The 25908-nt window shown below is 38.5% G+C and overlaps 1 protein-coding gene across 11 annotated transcripts in view; it reads right to left on the bottom strand.

Annotated features, from left to right (window-relative positions):
- Positions 1–25908, bottom strand: part of ZNF385B (zinc finger protein 385B) — a 169119-nt gene that overhangs the window by 66379 nt on the left and 76832 nt on the right. Inside the window, exons 1-2 of one of the 11 annotated variants that reach the window (XM_027810602.2) lie at positions 23879–23943; positions 23238–23402 (exon numbers count right to left, since the gene is read on the bottom strand). The exons of 5 other annotated variants lie outside the window; for them this stretch is intronic. The gene's annotated coding sequence lies outside the window, so the exon portion shown is untranslated. Of the gene's footprint in view, positions 1–1920; positions 1971–22796; positions 22818–23237; positions 23403–23878; positions 23945–25908 lie in introns of those variants that run through there. 5 more of the 11 variants (XM_055718582.1, XM_055718584.1, XM_027810598.2 and 2 more) reach the window with 5 other exon arrangements.

Below are 25908 nucleotides of genomic sequence, written 5' to 3'. Positions count from 1 at the left end.
AGCCCGAGTGAACAGTTCTGCCTCCTCCTCTGTTCTTATCTGCTTCTAGGAAACACGGCTTTGAGTTGGTTTTGCTTTGACATTTGCAAAGTATGACAGAAGAAACAGCTGCATCCTTTTCAGCTCTCTATTCTCTTGCCATCTGCACTACTGGGGATCTTTTTGAAATCCTCAGAATCCTTTTTCTTGATTTATTTAAACCAGGCCCTCCCTTGGCTTTTTTATTCTCCCAACAAAAAGGCACAGTGAGAGAGGGGGTGTGTTTGCTTTCCTTCTGACACCCTTAACTAAAAATATGACATCACCACGTGCCTGCTGAAGTCATAATCTTGTCCAGCGCATGGTGCAGCTTCCATGCCAGTCCCTGTTTTTTTCCTTGGTGCACATTCTCAAGTGCTAGGCATCAAGCCTGTCGGCAGCCCAGGATGAAATACTGCACTCCCTTCCCTCTTGGTTCAGGATTCTGATTTAACACAATGTTTCATTACAAACTGAATCTCCCCTATGAAGGAAGAGGAGCAAAAAATCCCAATTTACATTACACTGAAAGTTTTACAGTCTGGGGGATGGGACTTGGTTGCAGTTAGCTTTTTAGAGAGTCTGTTATCACTTCACCTCTCATATAACATGATGCTTCTCAAAATCCAGCTCTTGCCCTGAATTCTGTCACCACTGAGCTCATCATCTAACCCTCAGCGAGCCTCAGCACAGACTTTCTCTCAGGAGCTACTGAGTTGCTATTCACGAACACCAACCAATTCTGTCACCGGGAGTGCTGCTGGGTGACTCTTGTTATTAGTTGGTCAAAACCATTATGCTTTAACTTTTACATGTGGGGGATTCTTGCTCCTTATTCCACTTCAATACTCCAAGACACCAGCTTGGCAATGCTGTGTACAAAGGTAATAGGGGTCTAGACCTATATGCATCCTCACAAATGTGTCCAATCACTTAAGCATATTAGACAATTTCCAACTTTCTTAAAAGTCATCAAATTTCATGCCTCATTGGCTTTTCTCATGTTACACAATCATCTACAGAAAATACAGTTACTCAAGTTACTTCTTGTTTTTGTAAGTTCTTCTATTGGTATTACTCCCTAAATATCCTTCAGACAAAAGATGTCAACAGCAGCTAATTTAGGTTGTTGAAAGTGGTCTATTGAAACTATCTGCAAAAGAAAACAAGATCTTTGCTGAATGAAATCTAGTTTTCCTTCCAATGAAAATTTCCAATTTTCCAGTAATTTCAAAAGAAGTCTGAACATCCAGTTGACCCCCTTTTCCACCCAAAAGGCCACAATTTCAGTCACAATCTTTCCCTTAGGTGCTATTATTTGCATAGCTAGATACATGTTTTTAGAACCACTATCCTTCTGTTTAGAAATAAGAAACAGTGAGACAGGGAAGAAAGGCAGATTTAAAAACCTTAACACTGTCGATGTAGCCTACATTCCACACTGAATTTAACTGCTCTGCCATGGCACAGGGCATGCAGCATACAAGCACCTGTCCAAAAGAGGTCAAACATGTAAAGGTAGTGGGCAGATGCAGTTTAAGTCCAACACATGCAGTTTAAGTCCAAGTGATACAACCTTTTTTCTAAGACTGCTCTACTGAAGGAATTCCTAGATGGCTCAGAAGTAGTTTAAAGAAATAAAGAACTATTTCATAATTTCCTAGTTAATACTACAGAAAAGTTCCTCTGTCCAAACTTCTCTAATTCTTCCTTGTACTCTATCTGCTGCCCCTAACTAAAGCAACAAGAATGTCTTTGTAGGGTTTCAACTTTCTCTTAATCAAATGACATACTATTCTCCTTCTTTTCAGAGCCCTCACTCATAAAAGTCACAGCAAGAGACAAGTCAGAGCTCCGTTTCTCAAGCTTTCCAAGTCACTAGCGTGCCCTGTTGTATTGTACCTGGAAACACAAAAAGCACAGAGACTTCACCCCACTCCAGAACGCAGGAGCCAGACTCAGCACTTCTTTCACCTAAAAATACAGATGAAGATACTTTAACCTGGCTGTGAAACAAGCACAAGAGTTGCATTTCTGACCAAAGTTCTTTAGGCCATTTAGAAATTGAAGACTGATAAAAGTTCACCAGTGCCTTATAATACTCATAAGCTGCAGAGGTTTTTGCTATGACCACACAACCACGAATCATTTTAGCAAAGCAAAAGCATAATAAACCACAGACCACGTAGTCCCATAAAGGCTTCCCACTATTAATCAGTGCCACGATGCTTACCTTAGCCGCTAACGTTACAATCCACTTCCTCTTCAGCTTTTAAACATACATATAGAATAAGACTCAGAGAGAAATAATCCTTTCATTTCAACATGGTGCTTTTGTGATGCTGGATACTATGAGGCAGTGGGCAACCAGCAAGCCTGAACAAATCCGGACTGTTGTAATTGTGTGCTTAGCTTTAATTACCCTTGAGGAGAGCATTTGCAACTTGACTCCTTGGCAACACCAGATCAAATATAACTTAAAAGACTGATAAACTCTGTTTCAATGGCATTTCCCCTGCTATTATTCTTAGAATTAAACTTAGAGGGGTTACTAACTAGCTGGCTGCTACAGAGCTTCATTGAAAATAACTTTTGGAAAAAAAGAGAAAAAAAAAAGTAATGGTACCTGCTTGAATTTTTTAGTAGGTTCATAAAAGAGGTCCTCAGAGCACAGGGTGAGGTCATGACATTCAGAAGATCAAAGTCCACAAATGCTAGCTCTCCTGAATTAAGGTGCACTGCTTTAGTTATTCTCAAAGTCAGGATTGATGAATAAGAACTTGAAAATTTATAAAACTATAACACATGCTATCTACCCTCTATTACAGAGGGAGGAATGAAGGCAATAGATTTCAAATTAACAGACCTGTTAGCACAGATCAACGCACTCATGATCTTACTGAACATCAACTAAACACTGGTATGTGACTAGAAACCTTATTCTGCTTTAAGGTCCAGTAGTGCACCAGCCCTGCCAAGGGTGGACCATAAATACTTTTGATGCTGTTATGCTTTCAAAGATTGCACAACATGAAGCTGGGTAACCCTACCCCTCGCTATATTGAGAGAGAGAGACCAAAACACAAAAAGCAGTATATAACAATGTTTCGGTTAAATTACGTTGAGATTGGACCAAAGAATATTTTTTTTTTTAAGAAAACTTTCAAACTGACTTTTAACAAGACTTCAGCTAGTATAAGCCTTTCAGAAAAAGCCACCTTTCATGTCCCAGAGGCTAATTAATATCACTTTAATATGATTTCATAAATTAACTAAACACTATACTGAAAATAAAGAGAAATAAGCAGAAGGTGAGAGCTGATGTAAAAAAACCCACATGAAAGTGTTTTTATGAAATATGCCATGCAGCCTGCATCTACTTTCCATGACCGCACTGGGAGCAGGCTGGGCAGCCCCACCACCCCTCCGTTCTCAACACTCCCCTTGAGCCAGTGCAAGGAGTCAGACCAGCTGGAAACAAACCAGCAACAAACCAACAAAAAAAAAATTTGCTTTCCACCAGACCACTGAGCTGGTCAAGCTGAACTCATGGTCATGAAACAAAAAATACCGAGATGGGGCAGCTGAAAAAAACCACCTTTGTGAGTGCTGATGCTTCTTATTCTCACCCAGATTCACTAGCCCTCATCTTTCTTGCAGTGTAGCAGACAAATTTCATGCCTGCCACGTTATGTTTCTGGTTACATCTCTCAGGATGGTATCAGTCTTGGTAACACAGCAGCGTTAACTCACATTCAGCTTGTGATACACAGCAATCCTTTCCTGCATTCGCAGAGCAGCGATTCCTGCTTATGTGTTGCATTGGTTATTACACAGCTCCTGTCTTCCTTCGTATGCTTTGGCATAATTCATTTGTCCCTTTCTTCAAAGGGAAGATAATCTATTAGTTGTTAAACTCAGTTTGTTCTTTCTTCTCTTTTAAAAACACTGTGACCCCCTCTGCTCTCCTATTGCTCTGGGACTTCACCTTCTCTTCACAAGTGATAACAGCTCTGGTATTTCCATCCCTGCGAGTATCCTTGTGTTATATTTGTCAGAATCAGCATTTTGGAGACTGTAGTTCATCAGGACAGTTTGACCTCTTCTTACAGGTTTTAGTTATTTATATTGAAGACTGTCACATTAAACAATTGATCTTTCTAATGAAAAATAATGCAAAAATGGCACCATGCAACCCAAACTTCTTGGCATCCTCTGACATTCACAGAATAACAATCCACCTTTTCCTTTAGTATTCTGTAAGTATTGTATGTGCACTTACAGAAAGATTTCTTAAAGTTTGGTGCTTATTTCAAGCTCATTTTATTTTCTTGTCCTACACATTCACATCACCCTTTCTTCACCGTCCTTAGTAAATTAAACTACTTCCCACTTCCCACCTATACATATAGTCCTTGGGCTTGAATCCATAGTTGAGTCAAATTATCCTTGCCACGCATCCTGTCCCTCCTCTGCCATGGGATAGTCTGCAGTTGTGCTGTTACTAGGGTCCCTCTAAAAGAACTTCCAAACCCTACAGTACGCTTGATTAAAGAATATCCTGGTAAGGGTATCTTAAAGAAAAAATCTGCTCAATCCTCTTCTCAAAATTATTTTCATTACTGGTTGTTTGGTGTACTACAACATATCATGCTGCATAACTTAAAAATCAGGCAAGATGGCTATTCTGTTACTATTTCTATTAAGCAACTCCCTCTCCCTCCTAATAAATATCCTTTGCACTATCTTAAAAATGTGTAATATTTCACTCTGATCTTAAAAGCAATAATCTTAATACTTAACATTTAGTATCCTAAACTCTATTTTAAAGATGTATCTCAGCAGCATACAGGCTTCAGCCTGCCTCTTGGAACAGGCAGGCAGATATATTTCACTTTCTAAATCCCTGGTTATATACTAAGGTAAATAACTGAGCCTATCATTCTGAGAAGTAAGAATGAAGCAATGGACATTTCACATTTTTTTTTCCTCTGTCCTGATTCCTGTTTTAAGAATGAGCTTAAATTCTCAGTCATTGGGCTTTAAATTAATGTTCAAACATTTTTCTTAATTCTCTCAAGAGTACCAGGCACATTTAACCTCACTTCATACTTAGCAATTGGTAAGACTGAAGTAAAAGAGGCTTTTCTGATTGAAAGGCAATACACATTTTATAGAAAACATATGGTATGAAATGTGGCTTTATATCTAAACTTCTCAAAACTTCACAATGACAGATGAAACTACATAATTCAAAAGGAAGGGAAAGAAAGGGTGTTTTGTTTTTGTGAGGTGGAAAGAACAGCCAAAAGGCACCAATGCTATTACAAAGACATGGCTTCCTCCCCCTCGTGATGTGTCTAGCAGCTGTAATGCCGCTGACTGCAACAGGGAAAGTAAAAACTCTGAAATGCAACCCAGATTACTGGAGAGAGAATTATTCACGTATGATTTTGAAATCACAGTTAAAGGCATTTTATAAGAGTATACAAAGAAATCTTAAGACGACTGTTTCTAGAGTATACCCCTGCTTTTCCCTTTTATTTGCATATATTTGCAAAATGACGGGAAGCAAGACTGCTTTTAAAAACTTGAGGCCTAGAGGTATGATGCGTGATGTACAAAACTCCAGGAAATGGTTCAAACTTGGATCTGTTATCCTGGTGCAAATCTGTCATCATTCCTTTTAAGTCTGCAGAATCACTAGGATTAACAGCAGTACAAGTGTGAAATTTGGCCGATTAACTTCAGCAGGAGGAGTTCTGTGCAGAGAGAACAGCTGCCGGGTCAGGTGCTATAGCTAGCATGTCTCAACACAAAGCAGTAGTAAGAGGAGGTGCTATGGCAGCACAGTTTCGTGTTTTTGCTTTGATGCTACATGAACAGAAACTGGTACATGTTGACTAATAGTTCTTGAACTGCTGCACAGAGAAATGCAGCGAAGACATGAAATACATGAACACCAAATGGAAACAGGCAAACAATTATGATGTTACACAGACAGCAGCATTTGTAGGAGGAGGACCACAGCAAGCAAGTCACGCAGAATGACTTGCAGTCCAGGGAGAGGATCCCAGCATACCCACTCCATTATGTATTACCACATACTCTGGACTACACATAGCAGCTCTCCTATTTCTGTGCAAACGTCCCGAATCATAACATCTCCTTGCGTAAATAGTTGCTACAGTAGCATGCTAAATTTGGCAATAGAAGGTTGCAAAGACAGGGATGAAAGACTGGCTCCTTAGTTAAGGTCAAGGCTTACACATTCCTGTGGATACAGCAGTCATGGTTTCATAGGTAAGCATGCATCCCAGCATGGATTTAAAATATGGCATGTATTTCTGCAACAGATACAGCCTTTCAGAGCAAAACTATACTCCAGAAAATACTCACTGCTGTATAACCTAAGGACTCTAACCAAAGTCCCTAATTCAGGAGCTGAAGTTCCTTAAGCAGGTGATTAAAGCTCTGAACTTGCATTTTGCAGTTGCAGTTCAGTCATCTACAGAAGGAGCCCGCATTTTTAACATGGTCATTTACAACAGACAGCATAAACAATCTCCCTTCACCTCCACTGGATGTACCTACACCCTTGGAATTTCTGTGTTGTTTTTCCAGAATTTTCAAACCATTCTCTGGAAATATTTGATATTTGAGTCTGGGTGAACCTTGTCTGTGACTACAGTATATGTCTGCCAGCACAGGAGAAGGTCAGGCAACTGAACTTACCATTAACTTACTTTTATGCACTTCGATCAGGAAGATATATGATGACCTTAGCTGCTTCCAAATGATAAATTCCTTAGGTATTTAAAAAAAATGTAGTCAGAGTAGAGAATGGAACAGGAAGAAGTCTAATAAGGTCATTTGCCACTAGTAGAATGTTTGCATTAAAAAGAAAAATACATGTAAAGTATTCTAAATCCACCCCTTAGAGATGTGATGTATTAAGGTTTCGGGTTTTTTAATTTAAGGTCCATTTCACCACAAGTTTTGCAATGACAGTTTTTATCTTACAAGTTTTTGCCAACACAGAAGTTCAGGCTTCTACAACACCTTTTTACCAGGACGTGAACTTCGAACATCTTCTATGAAACACTCCTGAAAGTTTCACACACACACACACACACACACAAAAAAAGGTGTGTAAAGTGAAATTTAATGCTCCAATGTCTTTTCTATTATACAAGAACAGAAATGCATGTCACATTCTAAATGCTTTATGGAACACACATTTAAATAGAATACCATGACTGATACATTGATTTAAAAAAAAAGGCAGTTGCATCTTTAGACAACAATGGAGCCAGAATAGAAAACAGCCATAAACATTTTCTTCTTCCCAGATTTAACAGAATTGCTTGAAACAAATGAACTCCAGAAAAGCCATCATTCTACATGAAAAAAAATAATAGAGGAAATACGTCTTGAACATAAACTGAGTAGTAGTCATCCTATGGTATGAGATATCACCTGCAGCACAGTATTTCATTTTTGGTATCCATGATGAAGGATAGGAAAAAATAAGATGGGAATAAGAAATAATCATAAGACCGCCTGAATTTGAGTCTGTAAACCTCTGTGTCTACAAGAACAGAGGTTTAGACAAGATGAGCCCTGCACAGTATTTCTATTTCTGTATGTGCACATTCAAACAAAACAGCTGCGACAACATGTAAATCAATCTAAGACCAACTGGTCTTTGTATGTTGGGCTAGGTATAGATTATTGATTGATCAATCAATCCATGAGGGAGTAGTACAGAGTTAAAATAAGTCTTCAGCAAAAACTACAGAAAATAAAAATGTCTGGATATTCTGTCTAAAAAGGTCTTCAAAGATGACCTCAATCATACAGCAAGAAATATGAAAAAAAGATTTAAATAGTACAAATGTTTGATGTGTTTCCAAATAATATTTGAGTTGCAAGAGCAAGGGACTGACCTGCCAGAGTAGCAATGTAAGGTGAAGAAGGAAAAAGCCCAGTTCCCTCTTCTGCATAAAACCATCATGCCTAATAACCTCGCCATGTTATGGCATGAGGCAAAAAGCTCAAGGTATCAATGCATCCCTTATATGAAGCAAGGACTTATCAGTCCCTGTCTGACAAAGCTTATTGTGCTGAGCAGCAGTTACCTTTTAACTCAAGAAGGATTTACAAAACTGAAGAGACTGAGGCAAAGCAATGTAAAAGGCAAGCTCTGCGAAGTCTAGAAAAAAACAAAAAGTTAAGTATAGACACCCTAGGAACAATACAAGACAGACAGGCGAGAGGGGGGACAGGGTATTTGAAAGACTTCTGAAGCAAAGAATTCTGAAAGGTCTGAATAAAGAGAATTGAAATAAAAGGATATAACTGAGAAAAACGGGTCTGAACATCAGGGAAAGCTTCTTGACACGAAGATTATTCTGAGTGATATTTAATGTTCACAGCGGCAGCCTTTTTGAGCTGAACCAGACTGTGGAAACAATCTCCCAAGAGAATGCGGGAATCTCAACTGCACATACATTTGTATCAAGACTGAATAAAACGGTGTTGTGTGTACAAGAGAAGCAATTCCACACTGACAAGGAGAGGATTAGATGACCAGTAATGGGTACTATGATTGCAGTCATTAAAGACAAACTGCAATCAGGTATTTATAGCCAATGTCAAACTTTACTTTTATGAAGTACAAAGATAGCCTTGCTTGATTTCAAGGAGGCTATGTCTTTCAGAAATAGTTTTCAAGTTTTGGTCAAGAGATCAATAAAACAAAATTTAACAGAAGCAAACGAAAGGCACAAACATGTTACAAGCTAACATCAATGATGTCCCCAGTGTGGTATATTTTACCACGTCCATTCTACACTACAAAAGTGGGTCCTTCCTCCACAAACAAGGTTGTCAAAATATTAACGTCATATCATGGAAATATATAGAAATATCTCTATATTTCTTTGTATTAATAAATAAAAAGCTTTAGTTTAAAAAGAGAGAAGAGCACTTCTGTTTGAAATTTGCATTTTTATTTTTATGGTACTTGCATGCTTTTGTATTTGAAATGCAGAGAACAATATAAACACCAACAGAATCACTCTGATAGGAATTATGTACCTATTCCTGTGGACAAGTAAAGCAGAAAAACTTCTCACACTTACACTTCTGTCAAATCTGGTTGTTGACAATTGAACAATTCAGTAGTTCTCAATACAGTAGCAGTTGCAAATACTGGGAAAAGGAGGTTGCTAAGATTCCCTCTCACTCTGCAAGTGGAATTTTCCACTTTATATAAATACTATTTTTGTCAAAGCAATTTGTACAGAGTTCTGCTACCACCACACATGAAATGGAAAGTTCCACAGCTGTAATGAAACTGGGAACTTTTGTTCATGGAACACTTCTATTTTCATATGAAGGACAAACATGCGTCATAGTCAAGAGCTGTGTTGCTTATCTTCGCAGTAAATACAAGATTTACAATTTTATATCTAAATAAATTGTATTTGATTTTAAATGTTAATTTTCCATAATGTATTTCCAGAAAATTCATGATAAATAGAACAACCTGAACACAGCTGCTAGTTGCCATGTCTTCCTTTACACCTACCATAACAATTAGCTTGCATGGAAAGCACTGTGAGCTGAATCAGCAAAAAGCAGAAACGGCTTTCATTTGGGGACATTAGGATTTGCGCAAGCTGCAACGAAGCGAGGAATCTATCAAAGAATGTATACTTACTTTTTCTAGAGTGACTACAACTTTCAGCCATTATTACTAGATACATCAAAGCACTTTGATTAAAAGCTGATCACTAAATCACAGAAAGAAGGGCTAGGCAATCTCAACTCATTCAATCCATCTACATGAAATAAGACTTCTACCTTAAATCTATGGTGCCAGTCAAACTCCACACCATTTGAAAGTAGTGTTTATTATAAATAGCACTCAGAACAGAGGGGGGGAAAAGGAAAGGTAAGTGAAAAGCTGACAGGAGAAGAAAAAAAATGATTGTTACTAGCTCCATAGAATTTGGTGCATTTTCTGTGCATGTGTAGCTCAAAAAAAAGAATAAATCACATATTTGAAAGAGATTTTAGTGAACTGTAAAGAGGTACTCACTAGAAACTACAAAAATTGCTAATACGTCTCACATTTAAAAGAAGAGTCAGCAAGATAGTGTGATATTTGCAGAGTAAACTAATTACAAGCATCACGATCTTGTTCATAGTCTGGAACTTTAATTACTTCAGAGAAAATATAGAAGAAAATAATTAGATAGATTATAGTTGTAAATTATGCAGACTAATTGATGGAGTTATAACAACTACTTCAGCATTTCAAAGTTCATCCTTCAATAGCAACTAGATGCTGAGAGTTCTGTTCTGTCTAATACCAGTGAGAACAATATAGACATATGGTCCATCTTTCCCTGAAGGTCTGGAATCCCACTGCTCAAACTTTTGCTTATGCTGGAAAAGTTAGTTACAAATTTGGCTTGCAGAAAAAAAACCAAACCAAAACAAAACAAAAAAACCCAAAACAAAACAAAAAAGTCATTGGTGATAAATCACAGAAAAAAAGAATCATATGCAACTTTCGGTTTTCAGAAGAGCTTATAGGGCTGGACTTAGGGGCAACACTAGCTTTGCTTGTAGGTTCAGCAACTTAGAGAATCGGAGATTTAACACACACAACACATCAGAAGGGAAATGCTGTCCAAAAGATTCAAGGGAAGGGAAGAGGACTGAAATAGGATATAAAATTTCACTGTAAGACAAGATACAGAATTGCGCCTGAAGGGATACTGACTTAATCAGGAACTGTTTGGCTTAAGGCCAGACTAGAGTTACCTGGTGGTCTTCAGTTCCTCCTACGACAGATATACAGTCACATTTGGCACTATTACATACGTACACATTCTTCTCAGGAGTGCAAATAGGCACAGAGAAGCTTCTACTACTTATATTATAACCACTCTGCAAAAAGAAGCCTGTCAAGTCTCAAGTACTACTGTTATTCTGTCTCTCATAAGAACAAAATTCATTTTATTAAGTGACCTGGCAACTACTGTTCCATACTTACATTGACCTGTACCAATTAATCTCATCAAGCACGTCTGCCCAAGTTTATTCCACTCTCATTTAGATTCCCACCATTCTGTCTCTTTTCTTTTACTGCTTTACAGATAGTTGAATGTACCTGATAAATGAATGAGTAGGTGGCAGTTCTTTACCCTGGTGTCCACCCTCGAAAGGTTAAAAGTAAAAAATGACAGAAATCTTGACATTTGTGAATTTCCTTGTAATGACTTTCAGCTGACAGCCAAGTACATCCAAATAGTTTTCTTAGTTGCTTGCCCTGACATCACACAGCAGAACTGATAAGAATATGCAAGATTATATTCTTCCCATCTGACTGGTACCTCTGCCCAGCATCGTGTGCCTATTGGTGTCAGTAGCTCTCACAGCCAAGCAGGAGACCCAGCCTTGAGCTGCCATCTCCACCCCATGCAGGGTGGCTTGCTGTACCATGAGCCTGCTCCTGTACACCTTTCCACTTTTCATCATCGTAGCTTAACACAAAATAAGTTCAAACACTGATCTGGAAGAGATCCCTTGTAGAGAGCCTACATTAGTGCTGACTACAAAGACAACTTCCTGAAGTGGTCCATATTTTGAAGGGTACCTGTTTGTATAAGCTTTAAAAATATATCAGATAAAATATCAAAGACAAAAATTGCATTAGATCATTCAAACTAATCCCAAACTTTTCATGAGAAAGTTACAGAGCTGTTAACACCAACCAACAAATATCTTGCAACAGCACTCTCCGTTGAAGCCTCCAGTTCCAGTGTTAACCACAGCAGTGGCTGCATTGCTCCCTTCAGCAGATCTGGTCTCAAACTGTACAGCAGAAGCTGTAAGCAAACAAGTGAATAATTGCTGTAAGACCTCAGCTTAAGTTTTAAGTTGTCACACAACAGGCTGGCATGTGAACAGTCAAGGACTACGTAGATTAGAGTATCAGTTTAATTAAGAGTTTTAAGAAAGTGCAATGTAACCGAGAACTTAAAAAATGTGTTATTTTATTTGAATTACATGTACGCTTTGGGTTTATCTATAAACCTTCAAAACCAAAAGACTGCTCAGAAAGCTTTTGTGTCTGAGACAAATGAAAACAATTAAGGAAATCAAACTTTCAGCAAAAGTTGGTTGTGTTTCATAGTGCAGACAGGCTAAATTACTTGATTACAACAAATGACAGAAAAATACAGAAATGTTGCCTTCATTTAGGAGGGCCACAAACAGGTGTAACTGGAGTCACGAGTAACTGAGGACCACATGAGTATCTGTCTAGTTCTCTGAAGTCTAAAACAGACACCAGATGGTATCTCGTGCTGTTGTCAGTGATTGAAGGTGTTCTGTTTTGCTGCGTTAAAAGAGGGTTTGTGTGATGCTGTCAAGTCAGACTGAAGAATAGCTGGTTGCAATCTCCATCTGCCATTTTGCCTCATAGAGAAGAAAAGCCTTTGATAACTGACAGTTCAAACAATCAGGAACCCTGGATTCAAGAAATGAGGTGACACCTTTACAAAATATGGAGCACTAACATGATACATCAACTGGAGAAAGTTGCACTCACATTCAACTAATTTAAGATTCCAAAAGGTGTCCTGGTACATGCTGCATTGACAGTATGCATGCATACATATTAAAGGCAGAATTCCCACAGTACATCCAGCAGCAACAGTTCAAAGAGATTTTTCAAATATCGGACACAAATTACTTAAAATAATATAGGGTTTTTTCATTAACTCATATCTCGCTGCTTTTGTTTAAGAATGGATTTTCTCATTTAGTATGCCTCAACTACATAAGAACTCCCCTTAATTCCTATTCTCCCTACTTAATCACCAAGCATCCTTTTTTGAAATTGTTCTCCTCTCATAGCTGGTTTACAGCACTAGTCTCAGCAGCATTCAGTCTGATCTTATCAAGCCTTTTCCTCATGAACGATTTTCAATTTTACATGTCAGTAAAATAGCCAAGCCCCTGGCACCATGGAGTTAGGATCAAAACCTGATGATAATTCCTCCCAACCCCCTTTTATTTTATCATTTATAAGAAAAGCATTGCCTTTTTTTCACATGCTTCCTCTTTCAGATCAACACTGAAGCTAGATGAGAACTTTAACCTTTATCTCCTTTAGGAACTAACCCCACTTTTCTAAAGTGGTGTTTGTTCTCTGTTCCATCAATAAACTAAGAAAGCTTGAGCTCCTCTCCAGGTGGCACATATTGTATACGCCAGGAGCCCTTTGCTTTTCATGCAACTCATTCCATTAGAGAAAGTAAACCAGTTTCCTGTTGAATTTTAAAACAGTACCTCATATATAGTTTATAAAAACTGCCAATTACATCAACCTTACTTCTTCTGGTATGTTTTCTGCTTTAAAATGTCACATGCAATACTTCACCCATAGGTGCAGTATCTATTACTGGCTGTAACCGACCGTGCGCTGGCACCCATTTTGTTGCTATCAACAATCACTTAAGCATTACAGATTTTTTTGGCTGACAACATCACCCACTGCATTGTTGTTACACTTAAAGTTGCCATGGAGACAAAAGAACAGCTGATTAGCAATATGAATGCTGGAGAAATGCTTATTCTTTAGTAATAGGATGCTACTTGCTAGTATGGAGTCTCAGGGTTTAATGGAAGTTATTATAAATAGTAACTTCTGAATCAAAGCTTCACACACAAAAAAAATAGACAAAAGACAAACAAACAAAACCACCAAAAAAAGTCTCCTCCATTTCCTCCTGCCCACCCTAGTTCTACTGGTAATAAACACAGGTTGAGGAGTGTCTCCCTGCTGTGGCACAAGAGAACAGCAGAGCAGAAGTTGCCTCCAGTCCCATATCCTAAAGGATACAAACAGTCACTGCACCAAGATGCTTACCTTATTTTCTCTCCATGTGCCTTTAGGTTGCAAATAACCTCAAAATGGGAAAGAATAAGGAAGTTCCATACTTCATCTTCCTCAGCAACTCAGATTAAAGTGCTGCTCCATCCACGGGAACACAACACAAACTAGGGAAAAAAAATAATCAAGGAGCCTCTCCTTGATTTGTTTTCCCCTAGCCGTACAGACCTACTTTTTCTCCAGCACTACACTTTCTACAGAGAGTGTGTGTAGAAGCTCAGACTAACAGCTGAATCTCACTGCTCTCTGCTCATAATCCATTAACTCACATTACAGTATGACTTGCAATTGATGGGAACTGAGGGCACTCAGCCCTGGGATACTTGGCACCTTTCGGATTCCAGTCCTAGATGTTTAATTCCTTTTATCTCACCGCAGCTCCTGCTCCTGAGTGGACAGAACACATGGGTTCAAAATGAGTATCACCTAAAGATGTTTCTGTCTTAAATCCTATTGTTGGCAAGTCAGAGAATTTCTAAAGATCACTATCAACAGCAGATTATCCCTGGTTCAGTACAGTGCATCAGAGACAAAATGCAGAAAAGCAGAGTCTTGTCCTGAAAGCCAATCTGCAAGCAAAGCAAGCAGCTGTCAGGAACAGCTGAAGAGTATTTTCATATGTAAGAGCCTTCCCCTCACCCTCTGCTTGACACTGCTGCCCTTCTTCCAACACCTCAGTGGCAGCAAGAGCACAAAACCTATTCCCAGGGGCTGATGCCTGATCCTTCCCCAGCAGCAGGACCAGTTTTAACCCCTCATTTTCCTGCCCCAGGAGCAGATGCTGACTTGCCTGTTACCACGAGGTGCAGGAAAATACAGTCAGGAGGAAATATTATAGCAGGACAGGAGGTGGTACGGGATAATGCACTGGAGTAGGAGGAAGAAGACTGAGATAAAGATGACTCTTCCTCCTCCTTCACCAGACCACCCTGCTGAATGACTCCTGCACACCCTTTCGAAGTCACTGAATTCCCTCTGCCCTCCCTGCCTTTGCTCCCTACAGCCTTGACATCCCACTTGTGACTCCTTTTACCTCTACAGAAGCCTCTTGCAAACCCACAGCTTTCAACAACTCAGCCTCTGTGCCAAAATACATTTTGTTGACACTTCAGAAAGAATACTTCACACTGAGGATTTATGATCTTTCACTCACATTGGACAAAATCTGCTTTTGCTAAGAAGCCTTGAATTGACTTAGGAGCTCACAGGAGCAAAAATATTAAATGCTAATATATGAAAGAACAGGCAGGCTGTGACAGCGGAGGTCTGTTCTTCTAGCTTGGAAGTTTCCAGCTGAGTGAGAACATTCTATTGATAAGCTGAAATTAAACACACAGATTGATCCCAGTTTTACAAATTCTCTGATCTATAGCAAAGGTGCTTAAAGTGGAACTAATATTCTGAAAGAACACTACTTTTTTGTTCTTTTGAGCAAATATTTTTCTATTACTTGAGGGAGAAGAGGACAGACAATGATGAAAAGCTTTTATTACAGTTATCTAATTCAGCATCCCAGCACTCATATGCAATCCTAAGGTCTAAGGGACATGATACAAATGATCTCAACAGCAAAGAGAAGTGAAAACGTAAGACCAACCTCATCAAAGAGAGGACAAGACAATATTTTAAATAAGCTCCTTGCCCACTCAGGAGTTTCATTATTCCAACCTCAGTTTTATGTCAGCAGGTCCTGCGCTCCAGGCTTGTCCAGTCACAGAGAGATTGCACAGCTTAAGCAAGTAACCTGGGCAGACGCCCAGCAAGACAGGAACTCCTTCCAAAAAGAGTGCTGTCCCCTTATGACACCCTATTCAGAGGCACCAAGAGCCTGTGACTGGGATGCCTGATAAAAGTACACAGCCTCCCCTTGGGAAGTGCATCAGTCCGGGCCAGCAGAGGGCTGGGACTTGGGCATCACCCCACCAACACTGCAGCAGCTGCCCATTTCTGACGAGGCTGAGCCAACACGCCGGTCTCCAGCTACAGACAGAAAAATGCAGCCTGGCACATCACTTCTGACAGGTTGCCAAGCCCAATTCCACATATCTCTACAAGTAAGGGATGAAGGAAGAAGGTAAATCTGCTAACAAAATGGTGACGTTTCTGATCCTTGTGCCCACACAGTCAAGCCCAAATGGAAGGGAAAGAAGTCCACGCACCATGAAACTAGGTAAAACTGAATGGGAAAAGGAGAACAGCTGAGTGGCAGCCTCAGCTCAGTCCCACTGGCATTTTTTTATCAAATATATTTGGAACTGCTCCCACCTTGGGAGAGAAAAATCTTCTCTGAAACACAATTTAAAGAAACATGTGATGGGGCAGGAAATAAAAGGCTTCAATTCAAAAGATTATATAGAAAGACCATTTTAGAGGGGGGGAAACTTTTAGAAAAGATTGTTCAATGAAAAAAATTCCAGATGGGACTCAAAAATAAATAAAGCAAGAAACTGATAACTTCAAGGTCAAGTTGCATTTGAAGATTAACATATATTCAGACATTAAGAAATAAGGGTGTGCATTTAAAGCTTAATAGCTAGTCACACAAATTCCTTGTGAGAGACACTGCACCAGCATCTATGTGAAGTCTACCCTAATTCATTTAAGGACCTACTTAAGTAAAAAAAAAACAGATACACAATTTTCTCAGACAAAATATGAGTCTTTCTTTCACAGGACAACTAGATCTAAAAAAAAAAAAAAAAAAAAGAAAAAAATTAATGCCCTGAGATAATGATAGACAGTTGATGTGCAGTGGTAGAGGTTTGCCTAGGATTTCAGCTCCTATGTTTCTAGCTCAGATATCTTAAAGAAGGACAATATCTGGATAAACTGGGGGGTGAAGGAGTAGGATACTTGGACTTCTCAAGTGCAAAGGAAGAAATGCATTTAAAATGAACAGTAAATAGGGGTCAAACGAAGTTTTAGAAGGGATCCAATCAAAGTACGAAAATGAAGAATGATACAAAAACTGGCATACACACCCACAGATCATCTAGCAGCTTCTAGCAATAAAAACAAAAAGCAGACTTAACTGTCATCTTGCTATATTAGCTTAGTACTTCCTCACTGCACCTTAGTGAGAGGAGGGATTCCTTGGTGTGAAGGCACAGATGCAGGAAGCCTTCCCCTCAAGAAGTCTGGCAGAGAGATGCTGCACAGCTGCTCAGAGCAAAGGCCTCTGGGCAGAGCACAGTACAACTGTCACAGCCACCATGCAACATCCTTGCAACAGCTCAAATTAAGAAACATTGCCGCACTTCCAGTAAGTCCATCTTTCACCATTTTGTTTCTTGTGGTGTTAAGAATTGTTCCAGATTCAATTTAATAGGAGTTTGTGTATTTTCTCAGAGGTCAGTATCAAATACTCCATTATTCATGCTCGCGTTTAGGGAATTCATCCTTAGGATATCATGGTTTTTAAATACTGATGAAAGGTCTTAAAAGTCCCCTGCATTTGTATTCATAATTGACGGTATTATATAATCTTTAAGTACTGAATGACTCACAATTGGGTATAAAACACTGACTTTGTAGAAACTGTTATGCTGCTTAGTATTTCTTAGACTTTCCTTGCTCTAAGGGTCCAGGATTTCAATCCCTGATGTTCGGATTTACAAGAAGCAATTCCTCTCAAGTAGAAGTCTTTCCTTTGTTTAATTTTAAAAGAATTTAAAAAGAAAAGATGGTGCTGAGATCCCCATTTTTGTTAGACTTGCGTAACTACATCTCAAGGTACTTCTCAAATAGCTTAACAGAAGGATTTCCCAAATCTTACAACTATATCTCCAACTATAAGCAAAATAAATCCCTAGGTTTAAGGATTCAACACATTAAATGTATTTGAATGAATCTTTCCTGTGTAGACAAAATACTACAAAAATTTATTGTTTGTTCTGTGGTTAGTTTTTCTGTAATCAGCTCACCCTCCCAAGTCCACAAAACCTGCTCATTTCTTTTAACTCAAAGAGCTACTCAGATCCCAGTAACATATCTTTGAAATATCAAGACTATTACTATCTTCTTAAGTATCACTACAGTATAGTAAGTCTTTAATTTAACTGGATTCCTGAAGAGGAAGAAAAAGGGTTATTGAGTTGGTTTTGTTTGCTTGTTTGTTTTACTGTTATTAAGCTGTAATAGGATCCCACCCCTTTCATTATCTGATACTATTTCTCAATGGCCAAGCTTGAACAGGGACTCAAAAAGTAAAATAACGCTGTTCTTAATGTCCCAAGAGCAGACAGCTAACACAGTAAACTGATACCATTTACAGCTGCTAGAAGTAAGCATCTGGCTTAAAGACCTCTCATGCCATCTAACTAATGTTGCAAAGCACCACATATGCACAGAGTATGCCTCTAAAAGTAACTCCAAGGTTACTCCACACAAAGGAACAGCAATAACCAAATGGCAGCATAACAAATCTCACCTTTATGAACCTGGTGACCAGGACAGGAATCACAGACTAACTCCACTGCAGGAAAAGCATTATTCAAAAGGTATCTCTGAGTTGACTAGATATAGACAATTTTGAAATAACGATTTTAATGAGGTTATTAAAACCCTGAAACACAAACATAAAACACCATCCCTACTGCTATTATTAGGACTAATTTAAAAGGTGAAGAATATCTGTACCCCTCACTGCATCACAAATGTTTGAGGCATAAGCAAAGAATGTCCCTCACTTTGATACACTGAAGCATGATTAGGATTGATGGGACAGAAGAAAAATACAGTATTGCTAAGGCTTAATATTGGGAAAACCAATATCCAAAACAACCTATCCATTAAAGCAAAAGGAGAACGTCCCACGGGAAAGTCAGGAAAGCCAAATACCTTAGGACTTCTAAAGAGAGATCAGAAAATAATGCAATTTGTGCATGCAGCCTATTCTCACATTTCAGTATCAATTTCACTTTTGTTTCATTTGTATTTTTAATATTAAAACTCATTAAAAGTATTTCAAATGTGATAATTACCATAACTGTAAAATTTAAAGAGCACAGAGCCACAGAGTAATCATTTAGTCTCTATCATTGCTGATCTTAAAGTATATCTTTTACTATTGAGTATGCTCAGTGAAAAACTGATTTTGTTCTATAGCTGGAGTTCTACTTAATCATAAATCACACATCACTCCCCATGGACTCCCTTGCACTCAAGATGCAGAACCAAAATGAAAATGCCCCCCCTTCTAAGATTTTACTTATATTTCATGTAAATTGGACAAAGACCAGATTCTGTGGATTGCTGAGCCTATTTCTAATCTCACATATGGTCTTGTCCATTAGCTTAATTCCACTAGCCTCAGAGGATTTGCATGGGTAAAAAAAAAAAAAGGCTGTGCAAGCCAGCCACAAGACACTTTGAGCTGAAGCACACACCCCACGACAGCCTGACCTGCAGTACATTAGGCAACTGATAGGCAGTGGAGATGCTGCTGAGCCTTTTGTTTTAAAGCTTGTCAGAAATACAATACACCACTTCAGAAGCCAACTCCTCATTCTACTGCAGTGAGCGGCAAAACTTCCAACAAAACCAGCATTACAAGCTGACAGTTTGAGGGTAAAAAACAACATTCACAAGGAATCTTGTAAAACCTGGTCACTCAGCTTTATAGCTCAGCACATACCATAAACTACAAGACCACAGAGAAAGAGATGGACACCCTACTCCTTTACCTCCAAGCATCTCCTCTATTTTTTACTGGATGAACAGCTATCCTTTCAGTGCCATCAGAATCACATAAGCATAGGAATTGCTTTATCAGTTAAACTGCAGGTTTGAATCTGTTCTTATTCCTGTTTTTTCAAAAGCTTTGAACACTTTGAATTAATATCTTTTCATGTCTATAGTGCCCTTAGGTTCCTATAGTTCTAAGCAAGCCTGGAGTAAAGTATCTCTTCCCACTGTTAGTGATATCCCTAGTCTGATCTTGACTGTACCTGGAAAAAAAAAACAATACAGAGGAAACCCCGCTGCTTCCGTAATTCTCTACCACAATCCTGTTCTGACGTCTCTTCCCCCCTACAGTTTCAGGAAGCATGTTAAAAAATTGCAAATACTTTGCTCAGACAATTTTCCTTCTCAGCCTCACTGCTGACTCACACTTACCCAGAAATTGGAAGTTTTAAAATGTACATCTCCAAAATGGTCTCTCTCCCCAGGCATTCTAACCAACAAATCCTTTATTTACAGAGAAGCATTTTACCAAGTTCTAGAGATTTGAGACTACCCAAGATAAAACAGACAGACTTTTGGATTAAACTAAATGCAGCTTCTTGGTTTTGCAAGAACACGTGAAGGAAGAGATCAGGGATTTAGGAAGACCTTTAGCTATGGATGTTACTTTTCAGGAGAGAATTCATGAATTCCTATGAAGTATTTCATACTTAGCGAAAAACTGAATAGCTATGAAATACATGTAGGGATGTTCAAATTAAGATCTTTGAACTACTGCTATTTCTTTAGGGCTTGCAACCTTCTTTTCATAAGTAACTTTTAAAAGTTCGTAAGTCAACATCCTATAGCTAGATTAATATTCAACTCTCAAAAGGGACAAAACCCGTGCTTTCTAGTCAGCCATGATTTTGCTATGATTTACTCATACATTCAGTGCTTCTGTTCTTTGTCAGAGATAACCTCACCCACACACAAGGCAGGGCTGCCGCCTTGTTCTGCTGCGCTACTACCTGTCATTTCAGGAAGTTGGCAGTAGCTTTTCAAAGAACTTTTCAGAACTATCTTTAGACCTATTACTGACATTTCTACCAAATTTTCATCTGTGCCACCATGACATGGTGACAGACATTAATATACGGTATCTCAAGTCACTAAAAAGCAGTTAATATCAACAAACAATTTTCACACAGGAGACAAAGCACATGAATCAATCTAAGAATAACCTTGGAAGCTATTGCCAAACACAATCTCCCATCTACATGATCCTCTTAAATTCAATCTTAAAAAAAAGAGAGAATAAAATTTGGGTTTAGTATCATGGAACCTCCAAAATACTTTCAAACTCATTCAAGGTGGAATTCTGGGAAAAACAATGCTTTAGATGCTTTAGCTACTTTTCTGGGATTAAGAATTAGCCACCTTTTCAGAAGTCTTCTAATTCTGTATTTACTCTTAAGACACAGGCTACCAAAAATAGCTAGCTAAATAAATAAATAAATGAAGGAAGGAATGTAGAACACTATCTTTTCATATCTTTAAAGTTCTCACTGGATATTGCTTTTTAAATATATTACACTTTCTAAAGGAAAAGCTGGTCTAAGGCTGACTCATTAGTCTTTTGCCATAATTATTTCATTCAGTCCTTTATGCCCAGTTTCATAAAGGCCTCCTGATACATGTCAGCAACAGCTACTTTCCTAAGAACGCTGTAGGACTGTATCCCTAAGTAATCTTAAGTAACATAAAAGTAATTTAAGTCTCTAGTGTCTGTAATAGTGACAATTCTATTTTAGTAATTATATATTATATGCAAGGGTGTATTATATTTTGGTTTATTTACAACAACGAACAAGAAGTGTTCTAAATTGAAGACAACTATAGAAGCATATGATCAGTTTAGGGATTTTTGGGGGCAGTGCTTTGTTTTGCATTTTTACTTTTATTAGCATTTTCTTAATCAATCAAAATAGGCTTTTCTAAAGGCTTAGGGCAGATACTATCCTAGTTGTTAAGTAATATGGTGGTTTGTGTAATACGGTAAAAGGTATGACTGCATGCTTCCGTGAGCAAGAATAATGCAGGTAACAAGGAGCAAGATATGGTGAGATGAACTTGAGTATTCTTTTGCATCGAGGAAATGTCTTGACATTTAACAGTGCATGTATTGTTGTAGAATAACAAAGAGGAATAGTTCAAAACAAAATTTTCTTTCTTCCTTTCTTAAAGCTCTCTTTTTCTTCAGATTCCCCAGTAAAATCTTGAAAGAACAATCTGATTCTTTAGTCATCAACTTCATTTTAGTACAAAGCACAGCATCACTAAGGACATATATTTGTTACTGTCTAAATATCTGGTAAAAACAGAGGAAAAAATTTAAAATTACTTCAGAATATAATTTAGATACATATGAAAGTCTTTTTTATTCTAGTACCACAAGAGCACACCCATGCAAGCAAGATGCTAAATAAGAAAGCGATACCAAATGGAGCTCTGCATAGACATGGAGGTGAGTCAGCCACCAGGTGGGTTTTGAAAATAACCTACAGGAAGTACCTTGTAAATGCTGGTGAGATGCCTCATCACCTGTCGATAACTGCACTTATCACTGTTATGTCAATCATTACCTCTTCACTTAAAGGAATCTGCTTTATCAGGGAACACTGGACATCAGTTTGGTTCTGTCCCCAAAGGGTGTATATAGAAGTGCTTTGCTGATCACTGTCCTTTGAAATGTGCAAGTCTGAGATACATTTCTCTTTGGTAATAACTGTTAATGAAATTACCTAATAAAACAGAGATTTCAATCACAAAGACCACAAAATTAGATTGGTTTCATAGTATAAGCTGATCTTCACTGTCTGGCTTGTATTACTACTACAACAGGCAACACATTTAGAATGACTAGGGGGTTTGTATGCTACTTTTTATGGTAAGATCATATTTTTCAGTAGCTTGTAAATTGTCAGTTTATTAGTTGAACTCTTCCTCATTTAGTTTAAATTTTTATTATTGTTTTAAATTTCAAGTCACTTCTGAGAACATCTATTATAAATAACTGGAGGGCATATATGCTTGAACAAAGAAAAACTGGTAGACATTGCCCAGTTAGGATTACCTGATGCTTCCTTTGCGAAGGATTCTTAAAATTTTTCTGAGGAACTTCTCACATTTCGGTTGTCCATGGATATCTGGAAGAATATCCTAAGGCTGTCCACCTAGTCTTTGAATTAGGGATATACCTTCTGAGCTGTTGAAAATCATCAGTTCCTACCCCAGGGAGATTTCAACAACCTACAAAAATTCTATAACCAATCTCAGAAAGGACCATGCTACTTCTAAAGCTCATGCCATACCCACAACCGTCACACACTTGGTCACTTACACCCATTTGAGTTGTGAAAAAAACACCAGGGTAAGAGAGCAAAACGTCTACTCTCAAAACTGAAATTTAGCACTTTGTCTCAGTACTCGCTACCTCCTCTCCTTCCAATGGACAGGTTTCCCCCAGGGCTATGAGGACAGCCAGGCAGCACATGCAGTTAGAAATTGCTCCTACCCACAGAACATAGGGAACAACATTCTTCAGAGTCTTCGCAAGAAGGATGTTGGAAACAAGAGGAACCAAGACAGGTTTAACTTCCTCTTACAAGTTCCTGGATTCAGCAACTTTTCGCTTGAATTGAAAATTGCCAGCTTTTATCATCACACGATATTATTAGCCCTGTAGATCAGACAATAACAAGAAATAATAAGCATACTGTCCTCTGTACCTTCTTGTGCCATTCCGGTTGCACTGAGGTCAGTTTTGTTCTTGCTCCCCTTTGCCTATCTGCCCACAGCGAGGCAGAACTTCTGCCTAAAGGTGCAGAGGACAAACAGGAATAAACATTACAGCAAAGGATTACAGGCAGGTATAAGTAAATCATACATAAATAAACTCCTGATCTATGCCAAAGCAAGCTGTATCAGGATCAGAATTTTCCTCTGCTAATCCTCAGTGTCTCATAAAAACGCTAATGAAAGACCTGATCAAAATCCCAGAAATTAAAACAGGAGAAAACTATTCCAAATATAACATACTTCTAAACAATCCCTTGTTTTAATTGCACAACTCCGAACCTTGGCCAACAATGTTCCGCAGAATTCAAGCCAAACCCATCCCCAACTGTAAAAAGTTGTTGTTCAGATAGATCCTACCTTCTTTTACCAGTTAAACCAAGTTTTGTAGGAGAGAGTACTGCTTGTGTCTGTGTCCACTATTGGATGTTGCGTAAATATTAGGCTTCCTGCTTGTGGAGAAACTACTGCAAAGTCTCTTTCAGTTCTGTTTGCACATTTCAAACTTCTGCGTGATTTAGAACAAGGAAGTTTATGTAATGCTCCCGAGAAAGTGCAGTACATCATGGCTCATTTTAATTCAGGTATGAATACATGACACAGATGAATTCACAAAACACTCCTTTCATCTGAAATTTAAGTAGTAACCCTTTTCCCCCTGAAGGTTTAAGCAGCTTTAAGTGACGAAATGATTATATTTTGCTGTTTCTTTAAAGCAGTACTGGATAGAAACAGCTTAAGATTAATTTTTCCTGAATTTATTCAAATATACACCATCGACTATAAGGAAATTTGAATAAGTCATTCCAAAAGATCTTGATGTTCCCTACAGTTATACAATATAATGACTTTAAACTGCATTTTAGTATTACAGCACATAAAAGCATCTTTTCCCTAAAGGCCAAATTGTCAAGTGCTGAAAAAACCCAAATATCTGTTTGCCAAATCAAGAAATCTGTACATGCATCTAGGACGCAGATTTTATTTGTGCACTGCCCATTACCAAAATTCTTGCTTACTTGTAAAGCTGGTTTCATATTTCCTACAGATAAAGCTTTTTAAATCACTATCATTAGGAAATATAATTGGGAAGGTGATGGTGTAGTACTTTTGTACTTCAGAGTCCTGTTCAAACACCCCCTCTTGAGGACCCTTTCTGACCCCGATTGCTGCCTTTTGCCCCTATGACTCAGAGCCCTACATCTTCTTTCCCAAAAGTAGGGTCAATGATAGCCACTGCCACCAGAAAGGGTTAGATATTTTTCCTCGTCTGGCAGCAGTTGTGGTGCTCAGCTCATGCCAAAATTCATGTCATCTTTGGTGCACAAGCTTCCAAGTTTTATTGGGCTTTCTTTCTCAACAGAATCCCTTTCTCAGCTTATCAGAGCTGCATGGTCTGTATGAAGCAGCTCTTATGAGCTAAAGTGGGGGTTTTTTTGGTTGGTTGCAGTGGGGTTTTTTTTTTTTGAGGATGGGGGGTGTTAGGGGCAGGGCGTTTGTGGGGGTTTTTTGTTGATTTTTTTTTTTGGTGGATATTTGGGGGTTTTGTTTTGTTTTTTACAGTTTCTGGATAGATGGAATTTTCTCTACTGTTTTCATCACATTGCAACAGTCTCCAAAGGTTTGACATCAGGTTTTGGACTCTCATTTCTCCCTCTCCACTTGCAAGCCATTTTGCCAGGACAATGTCAGCTTGGACTTGCCATCCACTGGCCAAGAGCAGCAGACAGACAATGCCTGAAGAGCATGGACTGCTCATTGCCTATGCCTCAGCTCCCGGTAGTCAGGAACATCCCAAGATCTGGGGGTTGTCTCAGCTGCCTGGTAGCCATTTGCTATGGACAACATACAGCAGCCTGCCACATTCTGTGGGCTATCAGATGAGCCACACTGGAAAACCAAAGATAAGTGCAAATCTAGACAATACCATGATAATGGTAGCACAGGAAAATTATGACTAGTGATGTTTAACTCAGCACCCTAAAGGCAGCATGGATGATGTGGACTGCTCCAAGTTCAGAAAGAATTAATACATTTCTAAATACAGAATGCTGAAATCACGGAAGTGAGCAACAGGAACAACCAAATCACCATATTTCTCACATTGACTTCTCTGTTAAAACCTTTTACAACATGTATTTCTTTGCTGCACAGCAAGTTATTATCATGACTATTATCTGAATACACAAAATGACACAGAGAAGCAAAGGTCTAGAAAACTCAGAGAGCATTTCCCTACCACAAAGAATTCAGCACCCAAACTGTAAAAACTATAATCATCAAATAAAACATAAGAACAATGCCACAGACACATATATGAAGAGAAAGAGAAGAAGAGATAAATGTTTATGAAATAGCTGTATTTGCAGTCCTGAAGCACCTACAAACAT

The sequence above is a fragment of the Falco cherrug genome, chromosome 8 (genome assembly GCF_023634085.1).
Source record: "Falco cherrug isolate bFalChe1 chromosome 8, bFalChe1.pri, whole genome shotgun sequence".
Classification (NCBI taxonomy): Eukaryota; Metazoa; Chordata; class Aves; order Falconiformes; family Falconidae; genus Falco; species Falco cherrug.
This window is presented reverse-complemented; position numbering and strand designations above follow the sequence as displayed.